The 21818-nt window shown below is 41.3% G+C and overlaps 2 long non-coding RNA genes across 2 annotated transcripts; both read left to right on the top strand.

The window, feature by feature from the left end:
• Positions 1–2166: 2166 nt before the first annotated feature.
• LOC106148833 lies at positions 2167–10439 on the top strand. The gene is made up of 2 exons (XR_001234547.1): positions 2167–2265; positions 10183–10439. It is a non-coding gene; the product is annotated as an uncharacterized LOC106148833 (long non-coding RNA).
• A 413-nt stretch (positions 10440–10852) lies between these two features.
• On the top strand, positions 10853–13265 carry LOC102029426. Its single transcript, XR_261405.1, has 3 exons — positions 10853–10951; positions 11402–11403; positions 13256–13265. It is a non-coding gene; the product is annotated as an uncharacterized LOC102029426 (long non-coding RNA).
• Positions 13266–21818: the final 8553 nt, after the last annotated feature.

Below are 21818 nucleotides of genomic sequence, written 5' to 3'. Positions count from 1 at the left end.
CACTTCACAAGGCCAAGAGGTCCTAATGAGGAAATGGGTAAAATAGTTACTGGGATTCTTGAGTATGCAATGCAAGCCTGGAAAGGTGCAGATTAGAGGCAGAGGGAAGAGAGGCTGCTGCCTTCCTCCAGCCACTGGAATGTAGGAGTGGGCTGGACCATAAGTGTCATTAGAAAGGCTTAGTGTTTTTCATCATAAAGTGGTGGGAAGAGCAGCACTTGCTTCCCAGGCTTGGGGAAGGGTCCCTGACAGTCTGCCTGGCAGCCTCTTAGAGGTAGCAGACTCCAGGCTGCACAGGATTGGTCAGAAAGACTCTGTGAGTGGCTCCTGAGTGTGAGGACGGAGGCCATGAATCTGAAGGGCGGAATCCATGGAAGGAGCCAGGCCCTGGTCATGTCTAGACTGTGCTTAGGCAGGCAGTGGGTGCCTCAGTCTTGGCTAAGATCTCCTAGCTGACTGACCCGATGCTGTATCGTGCATTTCCCTGGACCACAGAAGGTTCCATGTGTGCACTCTTTGAAGACTAAAACTGCCGCAGTACAGCCTTGATACCTCAATCTACTCTTTTAAAAATTTGTGATGATGTAGGCAAGACACACTTAGAGTCTTAACCATTTCCCAGTGTACAACTCAGTCATGCTAAGTACATTCACATTCTTGTAGACCCGATCTTCAGAACAGTTTTCCTCATGAGAGCCTGGAATCCTATATCCGTTAAATAAGTCTCCATTTTCCCTTCTCTGACAACCAGCTACCTCAACATGCATTGTGATGGTTTTACCTCTTCCTTTATGCATTTTTGTGTCTTGTACTTATGGGTGTTTTTGGGGGGTGGAAGCTCTTTGAATGAGGTTGGAATGAAGTAGATCTAAAACTTTTGTATTTTAATGACCTAAATCTGAAACCATTTAGAGTCACAAAGAAACTTACTTCTCTTGACAGTTTTTAAAATAGATTTAATTTGCATGCTCAGTAATAAACCATATTGGTTTCTAAGTCTGTGAAACTGTTTGGTCTCATCTCACATTTCTAAACTCTGGTTCCCTTGTGAGATACCAGCCATGGTTTGGGTTCAGTCACTGCTTCCACAAGTGTGAAATCTCTTCCAATCCCCTCCTGCTGAAGAGGGTAAAATGTGCTGTTGAGACTAGCAAGGAGCCACTTGCCAAATGCAAAGTTGTTTGGAATGGTGAAGGTTTAGCTAAAAATTTCATGCAAATGTTTCATTTTTTGGCATTCTATATCCAAGTTTGTTTTTTAATATTGATATTAAAATTGTTTAAGTTATTGGCTTTCGGATGTACAAAAACTGTAAATGAAATTGACTCTGTAAGATTGGCATTCCATCATTCACTGACTTTATGATTATAGGATAGAAGAAATTGAGAATCTTAAATTCCTAGTCACTTTTTACCCATGTTCAAATTAAACTGATTATCTGAGAATAGGTGGGATGATCTTAGGTATATAGTTTTTAGGGAAATTCAGGAGCAAGAATGTCCCTCAAATATTACAAAAACAATATATTATGTTCCATAACTAATATTATATCCTAAGAGAGAATTTTATGTTAATTAGTTATAAAAACCCAAGGCTTAGTTATGAATCATTTACCTGAAGTTAGCCCCAGCTTCCTAGGCTCATCTTTGCTCTGAAAATAAAAAGTATTAGACAGTGCAGACAGCAAAAGTTTGAATGACCTTTATGAGGCAACTTCCCTTGGATTATAAAAGAAAGGATCTTCACTGTGTGTTCAACCCTCTTCTAATGCACAGGTTGAAGTGCTTTAATTCTTCCTGAGATAAATTTCTTCCTTTACCAGCTATATCCAAAAGTCCTACCACAAACTAGATACTAGGCATCTAGCAAGAATCGGTACAATCAAGACTCCTAGTCTCATAAAGTTCACATTCTTAGGTGGAAGAAAAATGCTATATAAATAAACACATACCTAATTTCAGAATTGATTTATAAAACAAAGAAATTTCAGAGACGTGATTAAGTTTCCCCAGTTTGATTAGGTGACCCATGACAACACCTCTGAGGTCTCACCTCATTTAAATTAATCATGGCTTTAACAAGAAGCAATGTGAACTTTGCTTGTGAACAATGGGAGGAGAGGTTTCCAAGCAACGGAAACCACAGGTACAAAGGGACTGAGGTAGAGCCAGCTGGAGTTTTCCTTGTTTGGAGGAGTCCTGAAAAGGCCAGTACAGTCGGAATCCTGCAGAAGAGGAGACTGGGAACCCATACCAGGCAAGAGAGGTGGGCAAGGGGCAGATCACGTGGGATTTCATTGCTCCAGCAACATGGTTTGGCTTTTACTCCAACTGCAGTGGGAAACAGCTGAAGGAATGTGAGCTAGAGGTATGAGGAGACCATACTGAGGGCTGTGTAAAATCTCCGTTTCACGGCAGGTGAGATACTCTTGTATTTGTCCAGGTGTGAGCATAGTGAGCAGGGAGGGAAGTGATCAAGTTCGAATATAAAAGTGGAGGTACGGTGGTTAATTTAATATGTCCACTAGGCTGAGCCACAGTACCACTGAGCAAACAGTATTCTGTTTATTTCTGTGGAAGCGCTGCTTGGACGAGATTTGTATTTGAACAGATAGACCGTGAGCAAAGTACATGACCTCCAGTACTGTGAGTGGCGTTTTCCTGAGCTGAGAAAATTGTGCCAGTAGGCTGCCTTTTGGGCTTTAGCATCACCCCTGGGTCTTCTGTCTGGTTGCTCACCTGACAGAGCTTGGACTCACATCTGTACAACTGTATAAACCAACTTCTTAAAGTTACCCTTTCTCTCTCTCTGTACACAGTATATGCGTACACACACGCACATACTCACACACACACCTGTTCTGATTCTTTGAAAAACCCTGGCAGAAATAAGGTCCAGCTGGGCTTGCTGATGAATTGGTACAAAAGGATTCAAGTGGAGAACCCCTAGGTTGGCGCTCTCCAGTACAAATAGGATTCGGGACATATCTATTGCTAGATGCCTTCTAGCAGCCACATTAAAAACGACAAATGAAATTAATTTTGAGAGCATATTTTATGTATAATAAAATAGCCAACAGCATTATTTTAATGTAATCAATGCAACAAGTGTTTCTCAAAATTTTCAATTCTTTTTTTCATACCAAGTGCTAGAAAATTGGTGTGTGACGTGTACCTATACACCTTCCCGATTTAGTTCAGCTTTCTAAGTGCTCAACCACCAATGTCCTGGCCAGCAGAGGCCTCACTGGCCTCATATCTGATCGCAGTAGAACCCGAAGTGTTGCTTGGACCAGACTTGAACCCTCAATGCAGCAAGAAATCTATTTTTCTTGCCTCAAAATGCTGACATGTGAGAACACCAATTTTTCCTCTGTCAACCTGTGTATAAAAAAAACTGGGCTTCCCCACTTGGAAGGACAGCTGGAAAGTCAGGTGTTGGATTCTCTCTTCTCTTTCTTTTCTCTGGAATTTCCAGTTTCCTCTTGCTACAGAGCCCGGTGGAGGCAGCTAGAACCAACAGAGAAAAGAAAGAAGCAGACTTGACATGAACTATGCATTTGGGCCAAGAGGAAACAGAGAACTTTATGGCATTGTGCAAATAAGGAATCAGTCTGAACTCACCAAGTTTAAAAGAATACACAGGAAGGCAGTACTCACTGACACCGCAAGTGGTGATTCCATGTAACATAATATCAGATTTCATTAATGTAGGTGAACTTTAATTATGTTGCTTTTATAGTTTTATTTATTTCTACTTCAAGTGTGCCTTTATACTTATATCATAATTATATTTATATAGCTAAGTATGTATAGAACTTATAAGCTGACATTGGGGGTTTATGATAAGGATTTTCCTTTTAAATAGGGTCTTGAAATTTACCAATTGAACTAAACACATTCAGAGTCAGAAGTAGCTTCCAAAAGCTGAGTGGGCAGATGCCCATGACACTTCCCACCCTTGCCTGACCCCAGGCCCGTGAGCTGGGCTTTCACACTCATAATTGAAATGTCAAATGTGTGACTTGGGAATTAATTAGAGACCTCTTGAAGACTTCAGTTCTTATTCTGGATACACTGATATTTACTGTAGTAGTTATTTTGCCTTTGATGATATGTTCCTTTTAAATTCTTTAATGTCATATCAAAAAGGAAAAGTCCCTTTAACCTATGACAGTGCAAATTAAAGGGCTACATTTCAGCTTCCTGAAGGATATTGAAACTATCTGGGGGATTCTGAGAAGTCTATTTTTTTTCCCCTATTGAAGTAGAATTCTGAATTATAAATTATAAATTTTTAAATTTTTATTTTAAAGAGAAAAAAGATAAACAGTGAAACCAAATTGTGAAAGAGGTTAGTAGAACAGTTACAATAGTTGATGCACTGCATATTGTTGTCTGTATATTAGTTAATCAGAGTGCAAGATACAGGCATGATCAGCACTCTTAAGACTAAATCTTAAGGACATTTTAAGTAGAATAATTTCCAGTTAATAAAAGAATTTACAATATCTTTAAATCTTATGTATGTGCTATTTAATATCTCTGTAATCCATTAGAAAAGACTGTCTGGGTTAAAATAATCTCAGCACCAAATATGGTCCAGCTGTGGTATTCATGTGCTAAACCATTGGTTCCCATGATTTACATGCAGTAGGCCATGGTTAGCTGGCTAACAATTCAGATTCCAGGGCTGGATTGCCCTGCATGTCCCTGCCTTGAGCCAAGCTGCCTGTTGGGAGTGGAGTAGCCACATGTTCTGATTCAGGCAGCCTGGCACTTTAGAACGGGGACAGGCATCACTGCTGAGTTTGACTGTAAGGCGTATACTGCCCTACATTAACACATCAAGGCCCTCAAATTCATTTCATGGCTGTTAATATTTTATGCATGTTACAGGCGAGGAAACTCAGGTTCAGAAGAGATGAGTCCTTCTCACTGTTAAACAGCTGGGCAGAGCTGGGCCATTAAACCTGTCTGACTCCCAAGGCTGATGCCCCATCAGACTGCTTGCCAAATAAATATTTAGGAACTTAAACTGCTCCTGAACCAACCGAGCTAACCTAAAATGACCCTTGAATACAGATTTTGTTCCAAAACCTACAAGAGTGGCCTGGCTATATGATGCTGGCCCAGTTGGTTTGGGGTCCCTGTGAGTTCATTTGCATTATCCTTCCTCCACATCTGATAAACTATTGTTATCCCTATAGGTCTTTGTCAGACTTGTCAAATCCAAAGTCTCTGCACTCTGTTGATTTTTAAATGAGAAAGTTTGACAAACACTTTTATTTGGAAAAGCAAGCTGAATGCCTGTAGTTAGCTTAATGTGAGCTCACTAGACTAATGCTTCTGTATTTAGCTGTAGTCATTAATATTTTGAGTTGATGCTAGTCTAAGTAATTATCCTGTCTGACACTAAAAGGTTAAAAATCATGCACTCAGAAAACACACCCAACAGGCCTGAGCAGAAAGGCAGTCCAGTGATTCAGACAGGTCTTCCCAGCAATGGCAGGTTTTCCCAGTGTCTGGGCCACATGTGAAGATCAATTACCATACTGCTGAGATTATACATATTAGAAGAGATCCAGAAGAAAATCTAACCAGGCGTCATGTTAGTGCTACTGCCGTCATCTTATCTGGCCTGTTGGCATGTCATGTTTGGTAATAACTTGATGGGTGTAAAATTTCCCATATTTATATGAAAGGAAGACCCAGCTGTGACGATTTAAATGTACAAAACAAAATACTTTTAAAATTAAAGGGTGGCAGGGAGATAGGAGAGTGTGTCCAAGTTGTGCTGGCTATTTTTCTGTGTCCACTTGGCAACAGGGTGTCCAGATTAAGGATTATTTATCAGTGTGTCTGTAAAGATGTTTCCAGATGATGCCAACATTTGAAGTGGCAGACTCCGTAAAATCAACTGCTCTCCTCAAGGTGGGTGGTTATTGTCCAGTTCATTCAGGGACTGAGCAGAAGGAAAAGGACAGAGGAATCACGCCTTTCTTCCTGCCTCGCATATTGAGCTGGGGTATGTTATCTCCTCTTATCATCACTGAGATTTACACCAACACCTCCATGGGTTCTCTACCCTTGAAACTTGTTCTGAATTGCATCACTGGCTTTCCTAGGGCTTCAGCTTGCAGATGGAAGATCATAGGACTTCTCCATAATTGTGTGAGACCAGTCTTCATAACATACCTCTGTGAGTGCGTACACATACATATATATAGTCTACTAATTCTGTTCTCTGGAGAACCTTGAATAATATGCAATTGTCTTGGTTACTTTTCTCATTGCCAAGACAAAAATATGCAACAACCAAAATTAAAGGAGGGGAGGTTAATTTGGCTCACAGTTTGTAGAGGCTTTAGCTCATAGCTGGCTGACTCTAGGCAAAGAGGCATCACAGAGGAGAAAGAGTTCAGGGCAGGCAGTGACAGGAAGGCAGTAAAGCAATGCAATAGTAAGGAGGCAGCACACGTAACAACAGGAGCCCTCTTTCTGTCCTTTATACTCTATCCAGGCTGTCCACCCTTGGGGCAGGTGGTACTCACACCCACGGTGAGCTTTGCCACTATACATACCCACGACTATGCCAAACCAATTAGTGGACTAATTTAGTAACCACACACCCTTGATCCAAGCGTCGCACACTTAATCCTAGCATCACATACTCCAGATCCAGCTACCTCTGATCTAGACACAAGCCATAACACTGGGAAATAATCATATACTTCTCAGTTGAAAAAGAAGGAAATGTACCAGTTTATTTCCCCCAAGAGTATGGAACTATCAAGTACAATAAATGTGTAAGAAATTTCTAATATAGGTTTCAAATAGGAGAGTCATTGATTGTATTATAGTAACAGTAATAGTCAGTATCTTATTTCTGCAAGTATCCTTTGATGAAAAGCAAAGATGTATTGTGAATACCATACTGGGGGAGCAGATTCCATGGGGCAGGTAAATGAGTGGACGGAATATGAGGGGGTCTAGAAAGATAAGAGAAGCTTTTCAGGGCTTCTTCTGATTACTTATATTGATTGAAGAGGGCAAAAGTATGGTGCTTAAAACTAGTTAATTCCTTGTGTTACAGTTTTAAAAGTCATAATGCTTTTGAGCTACACTATTGGGTCTTCCAAATCTTCTATTAAATTGTAGTTTGGGACGATAGTGCAGGTTAGTCCTAAGATTTTGCACACCTCTTTTGTATTGCCCAAACCTCCAGTTATGTTCTTTGTCCAAGGCTGTAAGATAGCTTCTCATATGCTGTGTAATGGACTCCTCTGGGGCCCCTCCCTGACTAGTTAGGGAATCCTTGTTAATGAAAACTCCCAGGAATCTAAAAAGTTTGGTGTAAATTCCCTTGGGTTTTAAGATGGCATCTCAGAGTGGGTTTTCGGACCCTGGGGAACTGAATTCCTTGGAAAATCCCTATGAATTTTTCAGACTTGAATCACCCAGGATGCAAAGCTATGAAGAGACCTTTAGAAAGGCTCAACTCTGCCTCTGAATACTGCTTGTTCATACAGAAGAGCAAATCAGTCCCAGAGTTGCCTCTTCCTTCAGAAAAATGGCAAACTCCCTTTGCTATTAGATGCCTCAGCGATTTGGAACAGAACTCTCTTATGGCCTGGAAAATTGGCTGTCTCAGCCACGCTTTCCTCCTGCAGAGGAGCACTTCTCATGGAATTACATGATTGTTTTGATATTCTCATAAATGGTTTGGATTTGAAAGGTGAGTTAAAGTAGAAATTCAGCCTGAACCATAAAGACATTGGAAAGAGGAGGCTGGGGTAGCAATAGGAACCTGAGAACCCACAGAACAAAACAGGAAATGGAAAGGACCAGGAACTAGAGAGGGCACAGGGCATCATCAGCATCAGAGGGGGGTCTGCTTGTGCTGATTATCTTGCATTTGCCTTTTCTGAGCCCTGTAAGGAAACTTGTGTCTGCTGGCCCTGTTTCCTTTCTCTCTAATCCCTAAGAGGACTTTCTCCTTACCCCATTTATAGGTTCTGTTGATGCAGAATTTCAGGACTGAATAAGCTTATGAATGATACACATTTGTGCACACGTGTATACATATATAGATGTGCACTCACATGTCCACATGCATGATATGAGATGTCGTCAAAAAATATTGTGTGTGTTTAAATTTTGGGGAAAATTTATTGTAGTAGACAAATTGCCATTAATCCTCTTCAAAATACTCCCACTGGCTTCAAGCATACTTAGCCACCAGTTTTACTGCTTTCTGAAGCGGTTCTGGAAGTCTTGTTTCATGTCTTTCGCTGCTCTGTCAGGGCTGGCTTGACATCCTGAAGAGATTCAAAATGTTTACCTTTCATGGTCATTTTGACTCGGAATGTTTACTTTTCCCAATGCCAGATCCAGTGAATGGAGTGGATGAGGACACACAGTCACGTTTTCATGACCTTGCCTTTTGGCTGGATGGCACTTACCAGCAGCATTCGTTGTATTTTTGTCATACTTCATAAAGATAGGCATAAGAAAGTCTTCTGGAACAGCTTCAGAAAGGGGCAAGAACAATGAGAAAAGTGTGCTAGAAGTGAGGGGGAGTATTCTCAGGGTGATTAATGGCAATGTATCTTTTGCTACAATAAATTTTTAAAATGTAAGCAATATTTTTGATAAACTCTTGTGTATGTGAATGTATCTGTATATATGCCCATACACACATTTCTATAGCTGTTCATTGAGTCTGCCTCTCTCTCTCTCTCTCTCTCTCTCTCTCTCTCTCTCACACACACACACACACACACACACACACAGAATGTTCTACAGAATTTCTGGAGGAAAGATAAGAGTAAATTATTTGAGGACATCCTGGACTAGTTATGGGGTTTATGAATTGGAGAAAAAAGGAAAGGAAAGGCAAGAGGACTTTGGGAATTGTTCTGCTTGTGAATTAGGGTGTTGTTCTTTGAGCGATGAGAGACTGAGACTTTCCAGGAGCTTTGCTGATAGCGGCCCTGTCTTACTACCAGTGCAGAGACTGAGTCACACCGGCCCCTGTGGTATTTGGTTCACACACTCACTGGCTCCCTCTGCTTCCCTTCCCCCATGTGCTGTGCACATTTCATCCCATTGGTTAAGAGGACTAGGGTGGGACATGGGGGAAAGGACAGAAATCCTTTTAAGAATCCAAACAGGTTGGAATTAACTTTTCCAAATGGGAATTCGCAAGTATGCGATCAAATGGGGACAGTGCTTTAGAGAAAGAGAAGAACATGAAGCCACTCATCCAATCAGATCCCTGGCTGTAAGACCAGGCATTATGTTGGAAGCAGGTATGAGGACATTAGATCAGGAAATACTAATTGATAGGTTGTGCTCTTGGCTTTGTTTCTAATTTACGTATCACTAGAAAAAGGAGCAAGATGTTCAGAGACAGAGAGAAAGAGAGAGAGAGAGAGAGAGAGAGAGAGAGAGAGAGAGAGAGAGAGAGAGAGAGAAAGAAAGAAAAGATTTACTAAACATCCAGTCCTGGTATTCTACTCCAATTCTACTCCAGGTATAAGACCTGGTCATAGACCTGTGTCCTGAGAACTTTGCTGAGATGCTAAACTAGATTTTATGGGTCTTCAAGAGTTATTTATAAAAGCAATTGAGGGTAGATTAGAAATTGTGGGGCCTTCTTGTTTATAGTAGACCATTTCAAGTCAGAAAAAAATTCTATGGATCGATTCTGTTGAGAATTTCATATACATACATATATATGTATATATAAGTTTTGGACTTATGTAAGGAGAAGTTTTCTGCATAATGAAGGGTACTATAAAATATTTAATAAACTAGCAAAATAAAAATAATGAAAGAAAGATTTCCTTCTTTTTGTCAGAGGAGAGATAAAAACTTGTGTCTCAGTATGTGTGTGTGTATCTGCGTACAAGTAATCTTAATAAAATCAACAGCTGAAGAACCGATTCTCTAAATATTTCGGCAGAATCAGTCTAGAACAGCAGGGAGAAGAAATTCAATTGAGGGTGCCTGGCACTATCTAAAAAATGTGAGAAATCACTGTCAGAAAGGAAAGGATTGAAATTAAACAGGTATCAAAATTACATACTGCTTGGTGGGGTGGCTCACTCCAGAAAATTGACTGCCTAGTGGGAAGTATGAAAATAAACTGCTGACTGTAATTTTATCCTGTCGCCAGGTAACTACAGTTGTAGTCAGCATGCTAATAGCAACAAAGGCACGTGTCTGCTGCAACCTCAGTAAGAGCCAGCTGACAGCCAACTGGGTTCTGCGGTACACAATCAAGGTCCTCTCCCCGCTTTCAGAACACCAGGAGAAGCTGAAGGAGTTATTTGTCAAGAGAAGCCACATTCTTTATAGTGTCAACTACAAAATAATAATAATAGCGATACCTGTGAAACTGTATAGTATAATAAAAATTACGTTTGGTCTTTATTTCCTGTTTCTGGCACAGAGCCCCTACGGCCCTTTGAATTACCTGAATGATACGAGTTTCTTCTGTTATTCATAATGAACCCCTTTCAACCCCTTCTGAGTTTGTTCTAATGAAGTGATACATAATGGGTCCATAAATAGCTCATGAGGAGAGCTGGTACCCAGAGGAACAGCAGTGCAATCATGTCATAAGAGGTACTGTGATTTATATCTACAATACCCCCTCCCCCCGCCAAGTTCTCATGTGTGCGGAAGTTAATTGGATCATGAGGGTGCTGTACACGTCAGCGGACTCATCCATTGATGAACTCAGCACTTACATGAGCTGTTAGGAGACAGGGTCCTGTGTGAGGTGTCCCTCGGGGGTTGTGACGTGGGAAGGTGTACTCTTGTCCCTGGCTCCTCCCCTTGCCCTCTGCCTCCTAGCCGCCATGAGTTGACGCATTTTCCTCCACCATGTGCCTCTGCCATTTTGTTTCTGCCTTTGAGCCAGCCAGCCGTGGACTAAAACTGTGAGCCACAATAAATCTCTCTTCCTTTTTCCCCAGAAATGGGAAAGTAACTAAGACGAGAGGGTGGAGTGGCTCAGCCCCACTACGCAACCCTTCTAGGGAGGAGAGAGGGGCTTAAAGTTGAGCTCAGTCATTAATAGTCAGTGACGTAATTCAAGTTGAGCATATACAACTGACCCTCTTAAAAACTCTTAAGCTGTGCTGTTCAGGGAGCTCCTGGGACAGGGAACACACTGAAGTCCTGGTGTGCCTAAAAAGTCAACAGGCACTCTGCCCTTCCTTCCCCATAGGTTGCTCTATCTCTATGCATCTCTTACAGTTCACCGTTCCTAAGTTATATCCTTACCAAAGCAATAACTATAAGTAAAACCCCTTCCAGAGTTTCCAAGTTGTTCTCATTAAGTGATTAGAGGTTAGTCGTGGGAACTGAATTTGTAATAGGTGGAGCAGAAGTGTAAGTAGCCTGGGAGCACTGTTTGTGGCTGGCATCTGAAGTGGGGACAGTCTGGAGGGACTGAGCATTCATATGTGGTGCTAAATTTAATTAGGGTTAGTCCTTAGCCTGCGGGGTCTGCAGTAACTCTGGAGAGCCAGGATCAGAACGGAATTCTGAATAATCAACTGGTATCAGAGAACGGGTTGGTGTCAGAAAAACACCCCACACATAAGACAGATGGACGTAACATATATATGGTGAAATTTAGGATGAGATTTCAGGCAAAAGCAAAGCAGTCTGAGTTCATAGCTGTCATACCAGTGCAGGCTCTGCCATACAGAGAAGCTGATCCAGAAGCTATTCCTGCAGCTACAAAACTCAGTTCCTTTTTGTTCCACATGAGGAAGCTTATTCAGTGTCTCATATGGGAAGAATCTATAACCCTAATGTTTCAAGGCAAATCACAATATTCTGCACTCTAACCAGTACTCATAATGAGTAACTTCAGGCGTACTTCCCAGCTGGCTGGGACTCACCAGGCTACGGCCACATGCAGCTGAAAATCGCACTTTAAGACAGAGAGGAATCATTTCTTATGAACTTCATGCTTTTAATTGGAATTTAAATGGTGAAAGATGCATATGAGCTGATATTTAGATGGAAGAGAACCATAGATATCTATATTTATGGCTGAAAAGACAAGAGAAATGTTGTGATTCAATTCTTTTATGAGTGGTTAGCAGAAGCTCAGCGTTGCTGTGACTTACCCAATATGCTTCTTGGTAAGTTAGAGGATGGGGGTCAATGGCCACATTGATGCCATAAGAAACCTCCTGCTGAGTCCAGGATCGATCCTGTGCAGACATCGCTATATATGGGGTTCTGAAGTTGGCTCTTTAGTGATCTGAGTCTGTCCTGTGTTAACATTGATTAAAACACCTTCATCATAAAACAATCAAATCTTATGTGGCGAGAGTTAAACCTAGACCTATAACAAACTGTTCATCATAACTTGGTAAAGCCCTGCTTATCCCTTATTCATAGTTTGGTAGCTCCTATAGACAGCCAGCAAGAATATGTGGCCTGCAAGGTCTTAATGGTAGGGAGAGAGAAAGAGACAGAGAAAACACATGGCTCCTAGTCCAGAGGCCAGAACTATCCTCGTGGCCCTCATCTCAGCATTCAGAAGAGTGGGACAAAGAAGGACTGCCAGCTCAGCCCGCCTGCATCTCTGACTGTCAGACACTCCTCTAACAATCCTTCCTATTTAAACATAGAATGTATGTGATCTTTCTTAAGGGTGGCACTTTCTGTTCTTGGACACCAGCTCCTTGTGGATTGTTGCCCAGCAGCTAACATATGTACCTTTTGTTGTGATGGCTCCCTGCTTTGGAGTTCAGAATTTCTGCATTAGAATAACTTGTGACAGCATTCCAGGGCTGAGAGTGGTAAAGGCCATGCGGCCCTGCTCCAAGCGTAGCTGTGCCATCTGATCCGCGCGGTCTCCCTGCTCTCCACACCCGATGTCTCAGTCTGAAAGTGACACAGTTCACTGCCACTCACAGTCCGTTCCCCAGGATCCCGCTCGAGAAGCAACCTAACTGCGACCAAGGCTGAGTGTGTAGTGAGCCCCAAAGTGCAGAGTATGTGGCTGCCGTGGGCACTCACATCCCAGGAGCACCTGTCCACATTACCTGAAGAGCCCTGCTCTGTAATGAGGGTGGTGCAGGTGGGGAGTAGGCAGGGAATCCTCCTAGGGGCTTTGGAGGGTCCTCTGCCTTTTCTCTGGAGCTACATTCTGTGTCCTGCTGAGCAGCTTCTTGTCCTTCAACTTTTATTTTACCCTATTTCTTCCCTTTAGCACCAAGGCTTTCACAGTGAGCTATATATATTTAGTCCCTCTGTCTCTCTCTGTCTGTCTCTGTCTGTCTCTCTCTGTATATATATATATATGTATATTTTTTAAAGTTGCCCATGCTGGTCTCAAATTCACAACCCTCCTGCCTCAGCCTCCTAGAGTGCTGAGATTTACAGGTGTGCACTACCGTGCTCAGTTTATGTCCTTTTATTTATTTAGAGATAAATCCTTTGGCTATCATTTCCTCTCTCTCCCTCTTACATAGTTTGATCTTCCAGTCTGGAATGGTGGAGTAAAAGCAGATTTAAGTCTTATAATATTTAAAAACTAAGCTATATATGTTATTTTAAAATTTAAAAGTAATACATGTTAAGGAAAGCTTGAAAAGTACGGCAGGCTCTAAACAACAAATCAAATCACTCACTAGTTTCCACCCTGTGACTGACCGCCTACTAACATTTCATGAAATTTCCTTCTGTCTCTCCTTCAAGGAATATCTACTCCCATGTAACCGAATTACACTCCAGGCTACTCTGAGCCCTTCGTTTCTTAGCCATGGATCATGAGTATGTTGTATTGTTGTGGAAGCACAATTTTAAACTGAGGTAAAATTACTACATGATACAATTACACAGCTATAGTGTGTAATTCAGTGGGGTTTAGTACGTTCACATTATTGTGCATCTGTCACTCTTATTGGTTTCTGCCATGGTATGAATTTGTTCCACAGAATTTGTGTGTAGGAAACTTAATCCCCAGCACATGTGGATTGAAAGGTGAGGCCTCCAGGGAGGTGTGAGGTCATGAGGGCTTCTACCTCATAACTGCATGAATATCATTATAAAACATGCCCTGTAAAGGTGCAGCTACTCAGGAGTCTGAAACAGGAGGGGATCAGGTACCAGACCCTGTTTAAAAAAAAATACAATATAATAAAAGTAATAAAATAAAATAAAATATGAAGGGCTGGGGAATGTAGCTCAGTGAGGGTTGACTTGCCTAGCATGTGTGAAGCCCTGGGTTCAATTTACTGTACTGGGAAAATGGTAGAGGTAGCAGTGGGATCCTTATAGAAGTGATTTTTCTCTTCTCCACTCCTTCACCGTGTGGGAAAGCAGCTCTCTTTGCCTTTCTGTCTTCTGCTGTGTGAAGATGTGGCATGAAGCCCAGCACCTTGATCTTGGACTTCGCAGCCTTCAGAACCGTGAGGAAGAAATTTCTGTTTTTTATGAAGTCACTCAGTCTGTTGTATTCTAAACTCGAAGCACAAAATAGACGTAAGTTCCAAACCATTTTTGTACCCCAAAGGGAAACCATACCCACTGAGAAGTTACTTCTTGGTCCCCTAACCTCTCCAGACCCTAAAAATGCTCTTGAGCTTTCTGCCTCTGTTGATTTATGCGTCCCGGACATTTCCTATGAATGGAATCATCCAACATGTAGCTACTGTGCATGACATTTATTACTTCATATCATATTTTAAAGATCTGTCTGTGTTACAGTAAGCGTCGGTATTTCATTACTTTTTATGTCTGAATAGTACAGGTCTCACATTTTGTTCACCCATTTATCAGTTGATGGACATTTGGGTTGTTTTCATCTTTTAGCTGTTGTGAGTTGTATTGCTATGAACAATGGTATACAAATGTTTGTTGAACTACTTGAGCATGTACTTAGTGGAACTGCTGGATATGTGGTAATTCTCTGTTAATGGAGGAACTGTTTCCCACAGATGAGTGTGTGCTGCCTGCCGACACCTGAGAGTGCACAGACACTGCACTATTTCACGTTTCCAATAGTATTAAGTGAGCGTTCCGACTTTGCCACATCCTTGCCCAAGCTACTTTCGTTTTTGTTTTGCTTAAATTGTAGTTATACTCAGTGTGCTTTTGTAGTGCTACAAATTGGTAATGCAGTATGATGTAATTGCATTGTGGGATATTGGTAATCGCATATATTTTGCTTGTTTTCATTCTCCTGGCCCTCTGTCTTTCCTCCCTCTCCCACAATCATCCTTCTTCACCTCCTCTTTAAAAGTCTGTTTTCAAATTTCTTGTCATCACTTTCTTCCTCCATCTCTCCCTCTTTGCCTTCCTCCCTTTTTCCTCCTTCTTCTCTATCTCTATCTCTATCTCTATCTCTATCTCTATCTCTATCTCTATCTCTATCTCTCTATCTATCTCTATCTCTATCTCTGTCTCTGTCTCTGTCTCTGTCTGTCTCTGTCTGTCTCTCTTGCTCTCTCTCTCATTGTTCATATAAGAGAAAACATGCAAAATTAAACTTTCCATGTCTGGCTTATTTTGCTTAACATGATGGCCTCCAGCTTCATCCACTTGCCTGCACATAACATGACTTCTTCATCTTTGTGGCCAAATAATACTCCACTGTGTATATGCCACATTTTCTTATCCATTCATCTATGCACAGATAGGTTGTTTCCACAGCTTAGCTATGTGAACTGAGCCACACTATCCACGGCTATGCATGCATCACTCTGCCATAATGTCTTCAGTTCTTTCTGGACTTCCCCATAAACCAAGTGGTGGTATAGATGGATTAAATAGCATTTCTATTTTTAGTTTTGTAAAGATTCTCCGTACTTATTTCCATAGAGGGTGCATTAGTTTATCTTTCCACCAACAGTACAAGATGATGCCTTTCCTCCCACAATTCCTGCTAGCATTTACTGTTTTTTGTATTCTTACTGGTAGCCATTCTGACTTGAGTGGGGTGAAGCTCATTGTCGTTTTGATTTGCATTTCATTAGTGGCTAAAGGTGTTTGACATTATTTTTGTATATTTGTCATTTGTACGTCCTCATGTACTTGGTCAGCATAACTCTTATTATGTCAGACTCACCTCGTTATATTTACTGTCAGTTTTGAGAGCAGGAAGTACAAGTCCTCCAAATTTTTCCTTTTCAAGATTATATAATTTGCAGCATCTCTGTGACATCACAGTGTGTAGACATACCTCAATTTATCTGCCTGGTCTCATGGTTGAAAAGTAGATTCTTCCCTTCAGTTATAAAGCACTCACTGAAGATGTCTTTGTTACTTCTCCCATTGCTGAGAGGAAATACCTGAAACCCAAAGTTAAAACAGGGAAGGTTTATTTTGGATAACAATTTGTAGAGGTTTCGGTCCATAGTTGTCTGGTGCAAGGCAGGGTGGCATGGCAGAGGGGCACGGCGGAGGAGAAACTGTTCATGGCAAAGCAGGGTAGGCAGAAGGCGGCCCTTTATATTTTACCCTGGCTACCCACGTTTGGGGGTATCACCTATACATAGGAGGGGTACCCTTAATCTCGGCAGCACATCCTTAATCCCAGTGTAACATACTCTAATCCAGCCACCTTCAAACTCCCCACTTGTGCCCATATGAGGCTTTGGAGAGATATCTAGATACAAGCCATAAGAGATCACCTCCTACAGCAAGGTTTCCCCACTTTTATCTATCCTTCCCCGCCCTGGGAATCCATGTCTTTCTGCATTTATTGTGTAACAAGGAATAAATCATATCTCAAAAGATTTTTAACTTTTTAAAATCTACAACTGCTGCCAACATCCTGTCATGAACTACGTCTAGTTGACATTCAGAAGAGAATTACCTTCTTTTAGTCACAGTAGAAGTCATTCATTCATCCCTTCCCTCAAGGAACATTTTGTGGGCCTTTGAGCCACTGTGGAGGGTGGGATGAGAGGATCTAACTTCAGTTATTCATTTCCCCTTATCGCTCATTTGGCATCTCTGCACAGGGTGGAAAAAGATTGGAGAAGAAACCAAGCCAGGATGGTTTTAGCTCATCTTGTGTTCCGATCAGAAGCAGACAATGTCTAGCATCTAAATGTGAGAAGATCTTCCTACTGACGACAAAGTAGAAAAATGGGTGAGAGAAAATCACTAGGGTGAGAAAGCACTAGAAAGTTTTGGAAAGTTGCTGTTACAGCTGCTGTAATTCCCTACTTCACACTGCTGAAAGACAATGAAAACTTCAATAATGCTCTTTGACTGCCCAATGCTGTACAGCTACCTTGGCCTCGTATTGAATTTCTGAAGCAAACACTGTGGTTAAAACAGTTCTGAGTTTTATATAATGCCCCACTTTTAATATATATTTTCCTTTGACCTGTAAGTCTATTTTTATCATGACCTTTCATTGGGTTCTCTGTGTTATTCCTTCACTCTAATTGCTTCCCTGTCTCTGCTCTCTGTGGGTGCCATAAAATGATTCAGGGCTGCTGGGTCCTTTATTTCTCAGTCATTTTGTACCTTTTTAACATTTGAATTTCTACCTCTCAAAGCCTATACTGCCCACCATGAATAATACAAGTACACCCTCCCATGCTAACGAACCTTCTAGAACTTTCAGTGATAATAAACAGCCCGCTGTGGCAGGCAGGCCTTACATTCGCTACCACAGAGGCGCAGGACAAGCTCCTCTACTGTTTCCCAAAACAGGTTTATAATTATGATATTCATTTGATTTTCCAAAAATTTTGTTCCAGTAAATTATACTTTTCTTATATAGTTCTATAAAAAATAGACTGCTTTTGAGGAGTTTGGGCTTATAAAAAAATTAATCAGAAACCACAGCATTTCCACATACGTTGTCATAGATTCCCCCAGCCAACCCACATCCAGTGTTCCCTTTTATTATCATCTCCCACAGTGCGGTACCTTTGACAATTGATGAACCAATAGTGACACATTTTTAACTCACACCCATAGTTTAGATTGGGGTTCATTCTTTGTGTTGTACATTGTGCAGGTTTTCACAAGTATATCATGACATATACTCACTATTATAATATTGTACAGAATGGTTTCAGTGCCCTAAAATGTCCACGCTCCTCCTGTCCATCCTCCAGCTGTCTCTCTCCTTGAACACCCAGCAACCATTGATTCTTTCAAACTGGCTTCTCTCACTGACACTTACGGGTCTTCTGTCTGTTCATAGCCTGATGTTTCCTTGCTCTACCTTTTCCTTCTCTTCCTCCCTTTCTCTTTCTTTTTCTTTCTTTTTTGCTGAATAATGTTCCACTGAATGAATGTACCTGTTTGTTTATTTATCATATCCTCTTTCAAATGAAAAGTCTTAGCAATCTTGGCTTTCTTTAGCACAACCAAAAGCTCATTTTTTTCTATCTCACAATTATACCATATTTATTTTGATGCCTATGGAAAAGCCCTGGTTTTTCCTAATTAAGACTTCTGTAAGAAGCACATGTAAATCATAAACGTACCTCTTTACTTCATCTTCACCCCCTCTGTGGTCTCAATAAGATCTTGAGAAAACTTGCAGCTGAACATCAGCAATGCGTATCTTGCCTGTGTTATTCAGCACGCAGTCGCCCCGCCAGCACGAGCTGGAGGGCATGCAGGTGAACCCCTGGGTGGGAGCTGCTTCCTCTCCCGCCTCACTCTTCAGTGAAGCTCCTTGGCAGGTGGGAAGATGGAGGTAATCCTGCGGTTCAGTGGGAAACTTTGCCCCTGGGTAACCCAGACAGGCCTGTTTCAGTGTGCTCCCAATTGCAATAGGAAAGCATCATGGGGAAGAACATAGAATGTCAATCCCAAGAGGGCATTTTTCATGTTTTCCATTATATTCGATCTCTCCAGAACCAAGTAGCTTAATTCCTTTGATGAAAACTCACCTCCCATATTTAGCCTATTAGTAGAAGGTAGAGTTTTGTCATAGTGGATATAAAAATCAATCTTGCTCAAATAGCATCTGATTTATTTACCCAAGGCATTAAATTACAAAGGAGAAATCTCAATTTATTTGTTTATTTATGGTACCAAGAATCGAACTCAGGACCTTTCGTTTGCCAGGCAGGTGCTTGCGCTGCTGAGCTATATCCCTGGCCCTTCCAAGTGTGCAGGATTTTCACTTTTTCTTTTTCTTTTTGGTCTTTTTGAGACAGGGTCTCGCTATGCAGTTCAGGCTGACCTTGAGCTCACTTTGCAGCCCAGGCTGGTTTTCAACTCACAACGGTCCTCCTGCCTCAGCTTCCCAAGTGCGAGGATTACAGGTGTGCGCCACCATGCCCAGCAGAAATCTCAATTTAATCTCAATGCAATGAAGACTTTTTGTGGGCCTAGTAGTTGCCTGAAACCATGGTAGATGTCTTAGGAGCTGCTGTGATGAATCAGAGATGGATTTCAGCTTCAGAGTTCACTGTCTAGAAGGACTTCAGTGTTCAATGTAAGAAAGAAATCCATGATATGAAAGAGGAATAATTAGAGCAAAAGGAACTGGTAGGAGTTTGAAAGTGCTGGATGGAACCGTCCTGTAGCATTAGTACCTTGAAGATGAAGCCAGAACAAGTGTCTGACTACCTGCATTGTGAAGTGCAGAAAGCCCAAGAAGAAGGGTGTGCGTCTCCATCTAGCAAGTATGTCTGCTAAGTATTATCTGTCTGTGTTCTCTGTTCTTTCCTACCTTATACCATCTAGATGTTTGTTCTTCTCCGACGCTCTTCCCTTGCTCCTCTAATTCCCTTTTCTCTCATTCCTTCTGGATCTCTTCTCAAACTGGCCTCTAAGAAATCAAGACTTGGTATATGTGATTTTGGGGTTTCCTGTTCTAGTCCTTGAAGGCATGGAAAGTAGTTTATGGATCTTATAGTACTGAGTTAAATTTGTTTAATACACTTGAAGGAGTGTTATGATAAGCTCATTGAGGCAGAAAGGCGTCTATTCTTACTCACCAAGTATCTGTCTGGGCTGTGGAATGAACCCGGATCTAAACTATGGGCTTTAGTTAAAAATGTGTCAATACTGGTTTATCAGTTGTCAGAGGTGCCACATGGTGGGAGATGATAATAGAAGGGAACACTGGATGTGGGCAAAGCATCTAATATACCTTTAATAAGGACACCATTGCAGCCTCTAACATGTGTACAGAAAATGTTTCAGGCCAGACTGGTAGCTCTCATCATTTCCCAGCTCTGTGGCAATGGAAACGGTACACTAAGTATGTCTCCTCATCGGAAATATGGGATTAGTGATTATCTTTTCGAGTTCATCTTTCTTAAATCTGAGGAAATGAAAGGGAGGAAAACACTGAAAACCATGAAGTATTGTATATTTACACGTCAGCATATTATATATTAATCAAAAATTAATAAAAGCATCAAATTGTTTAGGCACAGACAAAATACCATCCAGCCTTTCCAATGAACTGAATTGGATAAAATTTAAAGTCATGTTCAAGTTCCATATCCATATTTCAGGACCTTTTCATTTCAGCAAATTTAAAATACCTACCTTTGGATCTTTCATTTGATTGATATTTTTAAATCTGGTACCTTTCTTTTCCCTACCAGTCTCCTTGCCCACCACTGCGCGCTTTCATGATTGTTGGGAAAAGGTAAACTCTGCCTTACTAACCTGTGATGGAGAGCAAGGTCCCAGTGTTATTTGTAAAATGGGTCATTTATGCCTCACATAGTTCAGTGCTGCATAAAGAATATTTGGAAACGTTTCAAATCTCAACCCATTAGCAGGCCCGTTCCCCGTGCACATTGTTAAAACCTTCTACAAAGTGAATTTAAATACCACTGTCCTGGTGTGAGGCTGCATGGGTGATGAAGAAGGTCAAGGAAATGCACACCCCTGATCCAGTTTCTCCAAATCAGTGCTGCAGGGACCTGGCCTCAGTGTGTCCTCTTGGTGTGCATGTGTAGGATATGAAATGCTTCAGAGTGAAAGAAGCTGAGAAAACTGGAAATATCATACCGTAACCTCCAGGCCCTAAGAGGATTTAACAGAGCAGTAGAGAAGAGGCTGGAATTTCTAGAACACTCACTGCCCCAAGCACAACTACTTGTAGGCGTATGGTCACAGGCAAGCCTCTCACTCAGACTGAAGGGTTTGTGAAATGGATCATTTTGGAGTGATCTGGTCACCTGGGAATAGTGCATGAGCAAAGGTTAATTTTCCCTGAGAATCACCTCCCTTCCTTTTCCTGCTCAGCAGCAGTTTCTTTTCCTGGCCTGTTCTGGGTTGTGGAAGACAGCCTTTCTTTTGACAAAAGAGCAGTCTTCACACTGCAATGCAAGTGTCCTAGGGAGTAGAGTACCTCAGCTATTATACATCAATAACACAGTGATAGACTGTGAATTCCCAAGCTGGTAGTTGTCTTTTCTCTTGATAATAACCGTTCTCACAATGTTTTCTTATATTGGTTAGGGAAGCAGTCATAGCAAAGATAAGGCAAGGAAAGGAATATACTCAAAACTAGTTCAGAGTAACATACCTTATTTCAAGCTTCCAGTAAATTGATACAGTAGTGACAGTTGGTAATTGCTTATTATCTCTTATGGGGTAAGAGAACCACTACTACATTTCATGTGGAAAATGCAATAAGGACACCAGCAAGTGAGTAGTAGTGAGAGCAATTTCAAGGTGCCAGATAAAGTAAGGACAGGCTGTCTGGTTATATTTGAACTTGCAATAAAAAATGGAATTTTTTAGTATAAGTTTATTTCAAATATATGTAGCTAAATTTGAGTTTTGGATAAATAACAAGTACTTTTTAAAAATGATGTAGGTCCAAAATAGCTC

The sequence above is a fragment of the Chinchilla lanigera genome, unplaced genomic scaffold (genome assembly GCF_000276665.1).
Source record: "Chinchilla lanigera isolate Chin_1 unplaced genomic scaffold, ChiLan1.0 scaffold00029, whole genome shotgun sequence".
Taxonomy (NCBI): Eukaryota; Metazoa; Chordata; class Mammalia; order Rodentia; family Chinchillidae; genus Chinchilla; species Chinchilla lanigera.
The sequence above is the reverse complement of the archived record's forward strand: the minus strand, read 5'-3'. Positions and strand labels throughout refer to the sequence as shown.